The sequence below is a fragment of the Lampris incognitus genome, chromosome 8, assembly GCF_029633865.1.
Source record: "Lampris incognitus isolate fLamInc1 chromosome 8, fLamInc1.hap2, whole genome shotgun sequence".
Classification (NCBI taxonomy): Eukaryota; Metazoa; Chordata; class Actinopteri; order Lampriformes; family Lampridae; genus Lampris; species Lampris incognitus.
The window spans coordinates 61,401,995-61,416,053 of NC_079218.1; the positions used below are offsets into that span (position 1 = coordinate 61,401,995).

A 14,059-nucleotide genomic window follows, 5' to 3' on the forward strand; every position below is an offset into this window, starting at 1 on the left:
CACAATGTCTGGTTGGTCAGCCAGCACCTGCTTGTCAGTCTGGAACTTGAAGTCCCACAGGATCTTAGCTCTGCCATTCTCAACCACCTTTGGTGGTTTCTCCCATTTGGACTTGAGGACTTCCAGTCTGTATTCAGTACAGATGTTCCTGTACACTGTCCCAGCCACTTGGTTATGCCTTTCATTGTACAATGTAAGTTATGTACAGTAGTTTGGATAAGTGTATGTCCGTCTGGCCAGCAGGTGGAGCCATAGAGGCATCAATCTCAGTCATATGAGGCGCATAGATGACGTCATCATGCAGCGCAGGCGATTCAGAACGGTGCAAAGAAACGAAGTACATGGTTGCGTGGAGTTGAGCTCCCGAACAATACAAGAGTTAATTTAAATGTGATAAAGTGGAAACGGTTAATTAAATGCGATAAAGTGGAAACGTTGTAAGTACACTGTTTTGTAATTGTATGTGGATTCCGAGTATTATATACAAATGTTAGATCGAGTTTGAATGTTTGTACAAAGCTAAATGAGCTCGGTAGATTCTTGTATAATCGCCAGACTGAGCTAATAGCAGTAGCTATTGTGTTGTTATGATAACGCATGTAAAATGCCGATAATATTGTTTGTTTTCTCATTAGCGATGTGAATACCATTTGACGCATTGTAAATTGTATTCGGTAACGTTAGTTTATTTCTGCAAATGCCGAGTAAATATCTGCTAATTTGATGTTAAGGAAAAGGTATAAGTGCGTGGTGCACGTGGTAATTGAACTAAATGGAAATGTATGTATGCCATGCAGGTTGAACCAGCTTCATCACAGCTTCATCACAGCTTCATTACAGCTTCATCACAGCTCATCACAGCTTCATCACAACTTCATTACAGCTTCATCACAGCTTCATTACAGCTTCATCACAGCTTCATCACAGCTTCATTACAGCTTCATCACAGCTCATCACAGCTTCATCACAGCTCATTACAGCTTCATTACAGCTTCATCACAGCTTCATCACAGCTCATCACAGCTTCATCACAGCTCATCACAGCTCATTACAGCTTCATCACAGCTCATCACAGCTTCATTACAGCTTCATCACAGCTTCATCACAGCTCATCACAGCTCATTACAGCTTCATCACAGATTCATTACAGCTTCATCACAGCTTCATCACAGCTCATCACAGCTTCATCACAGCTTCATCACAGCTCATCACAGCTCATTACAGCTTCATCACAGCTTCATCACAGCTCATCACAGCTCATTACAGCTTCATCACAGCTCATCACAGCTCATTACAGCTTCATCACAGCTTCATCACAGCTCATCACAGCTTCATTACAGCTTCATTACAGCTTCATCACAGCTCATTACAGCTTCATCACAGCTCATTACAGCTCAGTACTGCACGTGTACAGCACGTGCACAGCCAGTGTCTGGTCCCACAGCCGTGGTCAGCATCTCGTCATTCGGCACGCTGTTGTTCAGCAAGCTGTGCGTACAGCTAGCCGTGTATCAGTCAACCAAACGACCAGCTTATGTTAGCTCATGTACAGTTTGGAAACAGCTAATGTTGGCTTGTGTACAGGAGGAAATACATTGTCAACGAACATTTGTGTCATCTCGTCATTTATGGGTGGCGTTCACAACGCCACTAAATCTCAACAATTGCGACAGATAGTAAATCTGTGTCAGTCCAAACGTTTGTAGTTCAAATGTTTACAGTTCAACAATGACCACAGTTTATCTGCAATTTTCACAATGTCCGCGGGGGTTCCGCAGCTGAAGGCAAGCCGTAGAGGTCTGCGAGGTTTGCTAACCAAGAGGATAAAAGAAATGAATGAATCAGAGGATGATGTCCAGCGGTTACAGAATAGTCTGGATGCCGTGTTAGAAGCTTATGCGAAATTGCAAAGTATTCAAGACCAAATATGTGAACTTTTAAATGAAGAAGATGAGATTGAAGAGCAGCAGGCCTATTTTCAAGGTATAGACCATGAAGTCCGTGAGCTCAGAGTGAGGATGGAGGAAAAAATAAAGAAGCTCAATGAAGGAAAGGTTGTCCCATTCCAGTTCCTAGCTGATGACGTCAAGCCTGAAGATTCTGCGAGCCAGGCCGGTCGCAGCAGTGCAGGAGGTTCGCGAGTATCAAGCTGCAGTGGAGCAGCTAGTTCAAGAGCGTCAGGAAGAGCCGCATCCTTGTCTGTCATCGCAGAATCCCTGCAAGAGCGTCAACGTCTGGAGAGGGAGGAGCTGCATATTCGCCAACAGAAGGAGGAGCTGGAGCTGAGGACCCAGTTGGCTGCGATGCAGGCGGAGATGGCTCCCACAGGGGGGAGCCGGGTGTCAAGCATCCGATCGAACAAGGAGCAGCAACGGACTTTAACAAACATGGACCGCAAAAAGAACGGGACAATGAATGCTGATGCGGAAGAATTTTGTCCTCGACCTGCAGCTGTCAAGACTGTTGAGTCTTTACAAGGTGTTGCTGAGGCTGTCCGTTTTGGGCAGCAACAGATGTTAAATGTTGTCAGTTCCCTAAACCAGAGCTTATTTGTTTCGATAGGGATCCATTGAAGTATTGGGTTTTTATCAAGGCTTTTGACAGTAGGGTGACTGCAGTAGATGATGCTGCCAAACTCATGCTCTTGATTCAGTATTGTTCAGATAAAGCCAAAGCCCTCATAGAGCCTTGTGTGTGTTTAGAAAATGGGTATTCACGGGCAAGAGAATTACTGAAACAGCGATTTGGAGATGATTATACAATTTCACAAGCCTGGGTTAGGAAGGTAGCAGAGGGCCAACAGATTGGGCCCAAGGATGCATTTAAGTTACAGGAGCTGACAGGTGATTTAAGCTGTTGCATTGATACCCTTAGCGCTATGGGTTATGTGGCTGAGATAAGTACCCAGAGGATGATGGTGCAAATTATATCAAGGTTACCCATGTACCTAAGAACCAGATGGCTGAAAGAGGTTCAAAATCTAAGATCTAGGGGTGGTAAGCCACCAGATGTGTTAAATTTAGCTAAATTTCTAGAGAATGCTGCAGGAGAAGCCAATGACCCAGTCTACATTAGTTTACTGTATGATAAGCCAAGCAGGCGACAGGGCAGTGCCTTTATGACAGTAGGTCATTCTAATCAGTCTCAGTCAGGTAGTTTGTCAGTCACAGCAGATCGCTCAGGGGAGTTTGAGCTTGGTGATTCCTCTGTGGGTCGTTCAGGTCAAGCAGGTAGGCCGGCTGTAACAACTAACAAGAGCTGTGAATTGTGTATGAATGGCAACCACAGTCTGTTTGGTTGTGGATAATTCAAGGATATGACTCCACAAAGTAGGAAGAAATATGTACTTAACAAACGCTTATGTTTTAATTGTCTCAGGACAGGTCATGTGTCATCCAGCTGTAAGTCGGATAGGCGTTGTACCGTAGATGGTTGTTCCCAAAAACACACAAAAGTTCTTGCATATGCCTGAGTCACAAAGGAAGCCAGACTCAGAGTCTGAGAGTGCAGATGTTACCATTAAGGCGGGGTGTAATGCAGTTGGTGGAGGCAAATCCAGACTAGCTTTGCCTATTGTACCTGTAAGAGTCAGAGCGCCTGGTAGCAGCCGGACATTTTGCACTTACGCTCTTTTAGACAATGGGTCTACCTCAACGTTTTGCACAGACGGTCTGTTAGAGGGACTGGGGGTGAGAGGAGAAGTTGAAACTTCGATCCTAAACACTATTGATAGGCCTAATACAATTGATACAAGGGTGGTTACTATTGAAATATCTGCTGTTAACCATGATGGGTTTTATGTGCTGAATCCTGTGTACACCAGGTCTGCTATCCCTTGTGACAAGACTCACATCGCCACAGAGGCTGATGTGGAGAGATTCCCCCACCTGAAAGGGTTACGTCTACCAGATTTGAGACGTGATAAGGTCATGATTCTTATTGGGCAAGACAACGCCGAATTGATGATACCCTTGGAGGTCAGGCAAGGAACGGGTCCTGGCATGCTGTACGCTGTTAAGACCAGATTAGGTTGGGCTTTGAATTGGCCACTTTCGCCAGGTACAGGTGTGTCATTGTCAGCCAATTTTGTAGACTGTCACTTAGAGGACCAGTTGGAAAAGTTCTGGAAGGTTGAGGGTTGGGAACAGCTGAATGGTCCAGAGAAGTCGTTATCATTAGAGGATGAACGTACATTGAGTTTGTGGAAGGGTACCATTACTCAGGATATGGATAGCCATTATGTGCTGCCGGTTCCATTCAGGGGTCAGCCCAGTTTTCCAGATAGCCGTCCTCTTGCTGAGAGAAGACTTCAGTCGCTCCGTAAGAGGTTAGTAAAGGATCAGGAACTTAGGGATGAGTATGTGAAGATTATGGCCGCATTGTTCAGGGACGGTCATGCAGAGGAGGTATCAGAGCGTGATGCTGTTGATGGCCCAGTGTGGTACTTGTCACACCATCCAGTTGTTTCTCCAAAGAAAGTGAGAGTAGTATTTGACTGTGCAGCACAGGTTAATGATGTTTCGCTGAATAAGCATGTCATGCAAGGCCCAGATGTTACCAATGATTTAGCCAGTGTTCTCCTCAGATTCAGACTTGGACCAATAGCAGTACAGGGGGACATAGAAGCTATGTTTTACCAGGTCAAAGTTTGTCCCAGCGACAGAGATGTTCTCCGGTTTCTTTGGTGGAAGGACGGGGACCTGAGTAATGATGTGGTAGTCTATCGCATGACGGCACATCTATTTGGTGGTACTTGGTCACCTGCTTGTTGTGGGTTTGTGCTGCGTCATGTTGCCGACCAGGGTAGTGCCAAATATGGTAGTTTGGCTGTAGAGACAGTCAAAAGGAATTTCTACGTGGACGACTGCCTTGTGGCTGTTGACACAGTTGAGGGTGCTGTACGTCTAGTTCAAGATTTGAAAGGTATGCTTTCAGAAGGCGGCTTTAGAATAGCTAAGTTTGCTAGCAACTCCCGGGAAGTTGTGGATTTAATCCCTGTAGAGGACAAGGCTAAGGGTGTTCAGCATCTTGACCTTGATTCAGATGAAGTAGCTTATGAGAAGGCCCTAAGACTAATTTGGGAACTGGGCTCAGACACTTTGTCATTTAGTGTACGTACTGGAGACAAACCTCACACTAGAAGAGGCATGCTTAGTGGGGTTAGTGCTGTGTTTGACCCTCTTGGATTTGTGACGCCATTTGTGGTCAAGGGACGACTCATAATACAGGAACTAGCGAGATTGGGAATAGGCTGGGTTGATCAGCCTCCAGATGCTATTGTCCCAGATTGGAAGAATTGGTCAGATGAGTTACCAGTGCTGCAAGGGTTTCGAGTTGACAGATGTGTGAAACCTACTAGTGCAATGAAGTTTAGATTTGAAAGGTATGCTTTCAGAAGGTGGCTTTAGAATAGCTAAGTTTGCTAGCAACTCCCGGGAAGTTGTGGATTTAATCCCTGTAGAGGACAGGGCTAAGGGTGTTCAGCATCTTGACCTTGATTCAGATGAAGTAGCTTATGAGAAGGCCCTAAGACTAATTTGGGAACTGGGCTCAGACACTTTGTCATTTAGTGTACGTACTGGAGACAAACCTCACACTAGAAGAGAAATGTTTAGTGGGGTTAGTGCTGTGTTTGACCCTCTTGGATTTGTGACGCCATTTGTGGTCAAGGGACGACTCATAATACAGGAACTAGCGAGATTGGGAATAAGTTGGGTTGATCAGCCTCCAGATGCTATTGTCCCAGATTGGAGGAATTGGTCAGATGAGTTACCAGTGCTGCGAGGGTTTCGAATTGACAGATGTGTGAAACCTACTAGTGCAATGAAGTTTCAGTTGCATCACTTTGCCGATGCATCGACCAAAGCATATGGTTCTGTCGCTTATTTACGCGTCATGTTGGTGGGCAGTAGCGTTGATAGTCATTTGCTGATGTCAAGGTCCAGACTTGCTTCGTTGAAGCAGTTAAGTATTCCTAGGTTGGAGTTATCTGCTGCATTTTTGGCAATAAAGGTAGACAGTATGCTACTAAAGGAACTGTGTATTGAGATTGAGAACTCATATTTTTGGACTGACAGTATGATAGTTTTAGGCTACATCAAAAAACCCCAGGTTCCAGGCCTGATCAGTGGCGCCATGTGGCTTCTAATGATAACCAAGCAGATATCGTTTCTCGTGGTGTAACAGCGCAGTCCCTCATTGACAGCAGTATGTGGAAGAAGGGACCATGGTTTCTGGCTAAGCCTCTAGAGCAGCGGTCGGGAACCTATGGCTCGCGAGCCATATATGGCTCTTCCGGTGACGGCATATGGCTCCCAGACAATTTTGAGTTGAAAAAAAAATCAGTTTGGAACTGATTTTAAAATACTTGTGATATTTCTTAATAATACTGTGTCATTTTAAAGTAAACAGAAATTAGTTTTGAAGATAAATTTCACGGGTCACGGGTCACCCGTGGGTCGGGTCGGGAACCAATGGCTCGCGAGCATGTCCGGGTCATTGTAAAGGTGAAGAAATCAATTTGATCAGATAGCCAACTAGTTTATCCGCTTCAACCCTTGTAAGGGAAAAGAGGGCGAAAAGAAAAAAAGACGGTGGTTACCGTGCATTCCAGGCTGCGTGCGCAGAGGAATCTGCATTTGTGGAGAGAGCAGGATCTGCCGTATGTCTCATATGCAATGATAACATTGCATCGATGAAACGGTCACATATAAAGCGGCACTTCGATACGCCATGCAGCACCAGAAGTCGCATTGAAAGTAAGACATATTTCATTTATTATACGTTAAAAATACTATATGGCTCTCAATGAAATATATTTAGAAATATTTGGCTTTTATGGCTCTCCCAGTCAAAAAGGTTCCTGACCCCTGCTCTAGAGTACTGGCCTATGTCAGATGTTAAGGCTACGGTAAATCCAAATGATCCTGAGGTCAAACAGTCACCACAAATCAGTCTGAGTGTTGCTAGAGACATTGTTCAGGACTTCATTTTGTGTCACTTGTCATGGTTTCAGCTCAAGAGGAGAGTTGCTTTGCTTTTAAGAGTCAAGGCTTGGCTAAGATTCAAGGTCTCAGGTGGCGATGTGCCTGATAGCTCCCTGCCAGTTAATTCTCAGGAGATGGAAAAGGCAGAGCTTGCCATAATTCGCTTTGTTCAGAAGAAAGAATTTCCATTGTACTTTGGGAAAGAGTTGCCACAGAGAGGCATGCTAGCTTCTCTCAGTCCTTGTGTCTCTGATGATGACCTACTGGTGGTCAGTGGAAGGATATCACAGGGGGAGTTTGAGGAAACAATGAAGCATCCTCTTATCCTGCCGAAACGACATCACTTTGTGGATTTAATAGTGCGTGAAGTTCACCAGACTCATGGTCATGTTGGCCAGGAACATGTATTAGCAATGGTCAGACAGAAATTTTGGGTAATTAGTGGTAGGCAAGCGGTAAAAGGGTCCTCAGACAATGTGTTACATGTAGAAGGTGGAGTTCCAAGGTAGTTACACAGCGCATGGCAGATCTACCCAAATGCAGATTGGAGGCCACCTATCCGCCATTTAGTGGCGTGGGGATAGATTTCTTTGGTCTACTGACGATGAAACGTGGCAGAAGTGTTTTGAAAAGATACGGGTGTTTGTTTACCTGCATGACAGTCAGGGCCGTCCACCTCAAAATTAGTCACTCACTTGACACGGATTCCTTTATTCACTGTTTGTACCGATTCATGGCTCGTAGAGCTTGTCCAAAGGACATTTACTGTGATAATGGGACCAATTTTGTAGGGGCTGAAAGACAGCTGAAGGGATTACTTGGGGGTTTGGATCAGAATAGGATTCAGGGAATGTTGCTCACCAAGGGGGTGGACTGGCATTTTAACCCACCTCATGCCCCTCATATGGGAGGTGCCTGGGAGCGTTTAGTTCGGTCGGTAAAAAAAGTGTTGCGCCCCATGCTTTCAGAACAATTAATGGATGATGAGGCCCTTACTACCCTAATGTGCATTGTTGAGTCTGTGATAAACAGTAGACCGCTCACTACTCTTTCAGATGATGTGTCTGATTCGGAGCCGCTTACCCCGAATCATTTACTTCGCCCAGGTACTTGTTCATTTGCTTACCCAGAGAAGGAGTTTGATCACAAGGATCTCTATGTCAGACGCAGATGGCGTCAAGTTCAGTATCACACAGACATTTTCTGGCGAAGATGGACCAGAGAGTATCTCCCAATGTTGCAAGCTAGGGCAAAGTGGCACAAATTGCAAAGGGATACCGCAGTTGGAGATGTTGTTTTACTAGTTGAAGAGACTCCAAGGGGAGAATGGCCTTTAGCGAGAGTAACAGAGATTTACCCAGGGGCAGATGGGCATGTGCGCAAAGTCAAGATTAGGACAAAGTCCACAGAACTTATCCGGCTTATTACAAGGTTGTGCTTGTTGGAGGAGGCAAATTAGGATCTTCCTGTATTGATCTTTTGCATCAGAAAACTGTACTTAGCTACCATTGATATTTTCAAGTAGTTTGAATTTTGTTTAAAAAGAAAAAAAGGGTCTTTATTACAAAAAAAAACTGATGTCAATTCTTATTTGGATGTTAAAAGAAAGTTTTTTGTTTTGTTTTTTGTTTTTGTAAATATGTAACGTTTTGATACGTCTTGGAAATCATAAGGTAATGATGCATTGGTTGCTTTATAGTAATGTGCTGTATGTTACTTAATTTTTGTGTAAAGGTCCCTTTAAGGCCCTTTAGGGGGGAGTGTAAGTTATGTACAGTAGTTTGGTTAATTGTATGCCCGTCTGGCCAGCAGGTGGAGCCATGGAGGCACCAATCTCAGTAATATGAGGCGCATATATGACGTCATCATGCAGCGCAGGCGATTCAGAAGGGTGCAAAGAAACGAAGCACGTGGTTGCATGGAGTTGAGCTCCCGAAAAATACAAGAGTTAATTAAATGCGATAAAGTGGAAACGGTTAATTTAAATGCGATAAAGTGGAAACGTTGTTGAACCAGCTTCATCACAGCTTCATCACAGCTTCATCACAGCTCATCACAGCTTCATCACAGCTCATTACAGCTTCATTACAGCTTCATCATAGCTTCATCACAGCTCATTACAGCTCATCACAGCTCAGTACTGCACGTGTACAGCCAGTGTATGGTCCCACAGCCGTGGTCAGCATCTCGTCATTCGGCACGCTGTTGTTCAGCAAGCTGTGTGTACAGCTAGCCGTGTATCAGTCAGCCAAACGACCAGCTTATGTTAGCTCATGTACAGTTTGGAAACAGCTAATGTTAGCTTGTGTACAGAAGGAAACACATTGTCAACGAACATTTGTGTCATCTCGTCATTTATGGGTGGCGTTCACAACGCCACTAAATCTCAACAATTGCGACAGATAGTAAATCTGTGTCAGTCCAAACGTTTGTAGTTCAAACGTTTACATTCGCTTTCCCAGCTAGCATTTTACACCCTGCTACTAAGTGCTGGACTGTCTCAGGGGCATCTTTTCATAGCTTCTCCCTCAACCAATCTGGTCCTGAGTGCCTGTTCTTGTGGTGCTATGATCAGAGCTTCTGTGCTGTCCTTCAGTCCAGCCTTTTCTAGCTGCTGGAAGGATTTCTCAATATCAGCCATGTCCTATCTGTCGATGGTACATCCCAACGAGGGGCTTAGTCTTCCATGACACCTCCTCGTCTTCTTCCTCTCCACTCTCTGTCTTCTACTTCCTGAGGTACTCACTAAGCAGTTCGTCCTGAGGGTCCCTCTTTCTGTTTACATCATGGATAGTGGCTCTGACACTCACTAACCCTTAGCTCCAGCTTTTCACTTATTGTACAGTGTCAGGCTGCTAGACATCGGATGGAACCCACCGTGCATTGTGAGGAGTTTCTGTGTCCTGATATCTGTCACCTATATCTCCTCCTCAGGCCAGCTTATCGTTCCAGCTGGGTACCTAATGACTGGTAGCGCATATGTGTGGATGGCTTTGATCTTATTTTCCCATTGAGCTGGCTCCTCAGGACCTGCCTCACCCGTTGGAGGTATTTGACTGTAGCTGACCTCCTTCCTGCCTCCTCGTGGTTTCCATTTGCCTGTGGAAACCTAGGTACTCGTAACAGTGCTTGTAACTGGGTACTTGTTTCCACTACTGCATTGAGTTCTTGATTCTTGATGAAGGCTATTAGTGTCCTGTTGGCTTTGTATAGTGCCAAGCACTCCAGTAACCATGTGTGGCGCATTGAAAGTAGGCTTTTTTGTAGTCAATCCAGGCTGTGCTCAGGTTGGTCTGTCTGATCTTAAAGTCTTGGGTGACTGCTCTGTCAACCAGTAGCCGATGCTTTGACCCTCTGGTGTTGAGCCCAATTTCTTTCTGAGTTTCACTCATGTATTGACTCATGTGCCCTTTCAGCTTAGCCGCTGTGATTCATGTCAGGATCTTCCATGTTGTAGAGAAGCAGGTTATCGGCCAGTAGTTTGAAGGTTTTGAAACTTTATGGGGATCCTTCATGATCATTATTGCTCTCCCCTGTCAGCTAGTCAGGGTGAGACCCTGTTGTTAGCAGCTGGTTTATCTGTGTCACCAGGTGTTCGTGGAGTGCTGTTAGCTTTTGCAGCCAGTAGGTGTGAATGTTGTCAAAGAGGAGGTTTATGGATGAGGGAGGACATGCAGATGGTTGGTGTGACAGAGGAAGATGCAGAGGAAAGGAAGAGATGGAAACGGATGATCCGCTGTGGCGCGCCCTAACGGGAGCAGCCAAAAGTAGTAGTAGTAGTAGGTGTAAATGATGTCTGGGCCTTGTGCAGTCCAGCTCTTCATGCTTCAGACTCTTCTGATATCAGCCACTGTGATGATCACTGGTTCTTGTTCTGGGACATTGTTGTGGCCTGCTGTTAGGTCCACCAGCCACATTGGTGTTGTGTGATGCCTCCTTTTCTCATGTATCCTTCCAGTATCGCTTGGTCTCTGCTCTGGGTGGGCCTGATGTTGTTCTCTTGTTACTCTGGCCAGGAGTAAACTTTGGTTGGTACACTGTTGGTTAATCCTGTACCCAGGCATCTCCAGGATTACGGTTGCATTGACATATATCGACTCGTTGGTTACTGTTATGGTGGCAGTTGATATTGCGTAAGGCTGTGTTCACATTAGGACTTTCAAAATTGGCCAAAAATTATGTTTGACTGTTCCTTCTCAAAAAAAAAAACCAAAAAAAAAGGGTTCAAACCCATTCGAATATATAAGAGGGCAACCCAATACAATGAAAGCCATAACTACGTTATAGGTATATTTATTCTAGGATGTATCTTGTATTCTAGGTGGTGAAGGAGGACATATTGGACACATCCTGTTATTCTAGGATGTATCAATACAATGAAAAAGCTCTACATACCTACACATTAAAAATAAACAAACAAAATAATGTCCAACATGTAAAACTTCATTTAAAGACCATATACCTCTCTCTCTGTCTCTCTCTGCCTCTCTCTCTCTCTCTCTCTCTCTCTGCCTCTCTCTCTCTCTCTCTCTCTCTCTCTCTCTCTCTCTCTCTCTCTCTCTCTCTCTCTGCCTCTCTCTCTCTGCCTCTCTCGCTCTCTCTCTCTCTCTCTCTCTCTCTCTCTCTCTCTCTCTCTCTCTCTCTCTCTCTCTCTCTCTCTCTCTCTCTGCCTCTCTCTCTCTCTGCCTCTCTCTCTCTCTGCCTCTCTCTCTCTGCCTCCCTCTCTCCCTCTCTCTCTCTCTCTCTCTCTCCGTCTCTGAGCGGAGGTGCAAGTGAGTGCACGGAGCAGCAGCGTGTTGCTTCGGTGTGGGTGAGTTTCTAAAACCTGGACTTGTCCTGTCTGGTCCTGTCCACGTGCTTTCTGTGGGTTTGTTGTTGTTTATTTTTAGTTAGGTTTTTCGGTGGTGGGTTTAAGCGGAGTTGTTTTATTGTCGGTAGCGGTGCGGCAATATGGCCGCTGTGGGAGGTGGAGGAAGGGCGTTTGAGAAGTTGATGCGCCGGCACGCGATTAAAGTGGCTCCGGTGGTCACGTGCTCGGTGGAGGAGCGCCGCCTCGCGGTAGGGGAGCATGTGGAAGCATCAAATCGGCGTCCAGGATGAACGGTGCAGTAGTCATGTTTCTGGACAGCATTGATAAGGTCAGCCAGGTGGTGGAAAGTGGTGTGGTGATTAGGGACATGGTGACTCCCGTTCTGCCGCTGGTTAACCCAGCCAAGAGAATCACCACTTCTAATGCCCCCCCCCCCTTCAGGAGGAATGCAGCTTTGGAGAAGGAGCTTGCAAGATACGGACAGCTAGTGTCCCCGATAAGAATTGTCTCCTCCGGTTGCCAGTCTCCTCACTTGAAACACGTTGTGTCCCATAGGAGGCAAGGTTTCATGATTTTGAAAAATAATGCAGAGGATTTGGATCTGAAGCTGAAATTCAGGATTGATGACTTTGACTACATTGTTTTTGTTACATCCGGTATGATGAAATGTTTTGGCTGTGGGTCAGAGGGGCATTTAGTAAGGTCTTGTCCCAGAAGGAGTGAGGGTAGGTCTGAGCCTCAAGGGCCACCTTTGTCCCCCGATGCCGCCGCAAGCGGCACATCTCCGGCTGGAGGCGGCGCGGCCGAGTCGGCACAGGGCAGACAGGAGGCTGGGAAGTGAGGGGCGGCAGAAACAGACCAGGTGGTGACACAGAAAGAGACCGAGGCTGGAGAACATAAGGAAAATGGACGGACTGAGCAGGCAGGAGAAGGAGGTGTGCAGGCTGAGCATTGTAAAAACGTTGAGCACACTGAGAAGGTAAGAGAACTTGGGCAGGTCACAGCTGATGGCCAGGATGAGAAGGTAGCGGACGTTGAACAGAATGAAACGGAAGATGACAACAGCGAGACCAGGGATCATAGCAAATTGGCTGGGCCAGATACGAGTTGTGGTCGGAGGACGCAAATACAGCAGACTGCTGTGAGAGTGGCAGAGTCTGTACTCGAAGAAGAGGCAGAGATTATGTTGGACGATGAAATAAAATCAAAAAAGTCCATTAAAAGGAAGCTGACTGAAGGTAGACGGAAATGTTTAAAAGCGAAGAGGGCTTCAAAAGATAAAAAGCCATCCTCCTCTTTGTCTGGTGAGAACACAGACGAAAGTGAGTGTGAGTTAGGTTCCTCTCCTCATACACAGGTGGACACGGAAGGGAGCTATGCCTTTCTGAAGATCAGGAGGTTTTTGCAGGTTACCAAGGGTTTGAGGGCAGTCAAGGTGCAAAACTATTTTCCAGACTTGCAGCTTTTTATTGACTCAGTTCAATGCTTTATGAAAAACACAGGGGACTTGGAGGTGAACACATTTACTGAGCAGGAAGTCTTCAGACTGAAAACACTTGTTCAGAAAGTAAAGTTGCAACTTCATGATGATGTTTAAGACAAGTTTGGGTATTTTTTATCTTTTTGGTCAGTGTAAGCTTGTTTCTGGCACAGTTCAGCCCCACTCTCCTCATGTGTAATATAAAATTAGGCACTTTAAACCTGAATGGAGCAAGAGATGGCATGAAAAGAGCTGCTGTGTTTAAACTGGTTGAGCTGAAGAAAATAGATGTCTTGCTTGTGCAAGAAACACGTAGCACAGCAGATAATGATGTTGAATGGAAGAGGGATTGGACTGGAAAACTGATTCTCAGTCATAAATCAAATATTAGTGGTGGGGTCGGGATTCTTTTCCCAAGAGATTTTTTGCCATGCTCCCTTGAGGTAGAGGAAGTAGTCGAAGGCCGGCTACTGAAAGTAAGAGCGCATTATGAAAACACAACACTAGTTTTTATAAATGTTTATGGTCCAACCCTTGGCCCTGAAAGATTCATTTTTTTGGATGTGTTATCTGATGTTATTAGTAAATGTGACAGTGAGGAGTATTTTTTCTGGGAGGGGACTTTAACTGTACAGAGAATTGCAAGTTGGGCAGGAACAATCAGGAACCACATCCTGCATCTCTTAGTCGGCTCACACGCTTGGTTAATTCGTGTGAACTGAAAGATGTTTGGAGAGCTTTTTATGTGACCCAGAGGCAGTATACATGGACACATCTAAAAGA

At 45.4% G+C, this 14,059-nt stretch overlaps 1 protein-coding gene across 2 annotated transcripts in view; it reads left to right on the forward strand.

The window, feature by feature from the left end:
- The window catches only part of LOC130116828 (A disintegrin and metalloproteinase with thrombospondin motifs 2-like), a 304,782-nt gene that overhangs the window by 262,020 nt on the left and 28,703 nt on the right, over positions 1-14,059 (forward strand). The window lies entirely within an intron of this gene.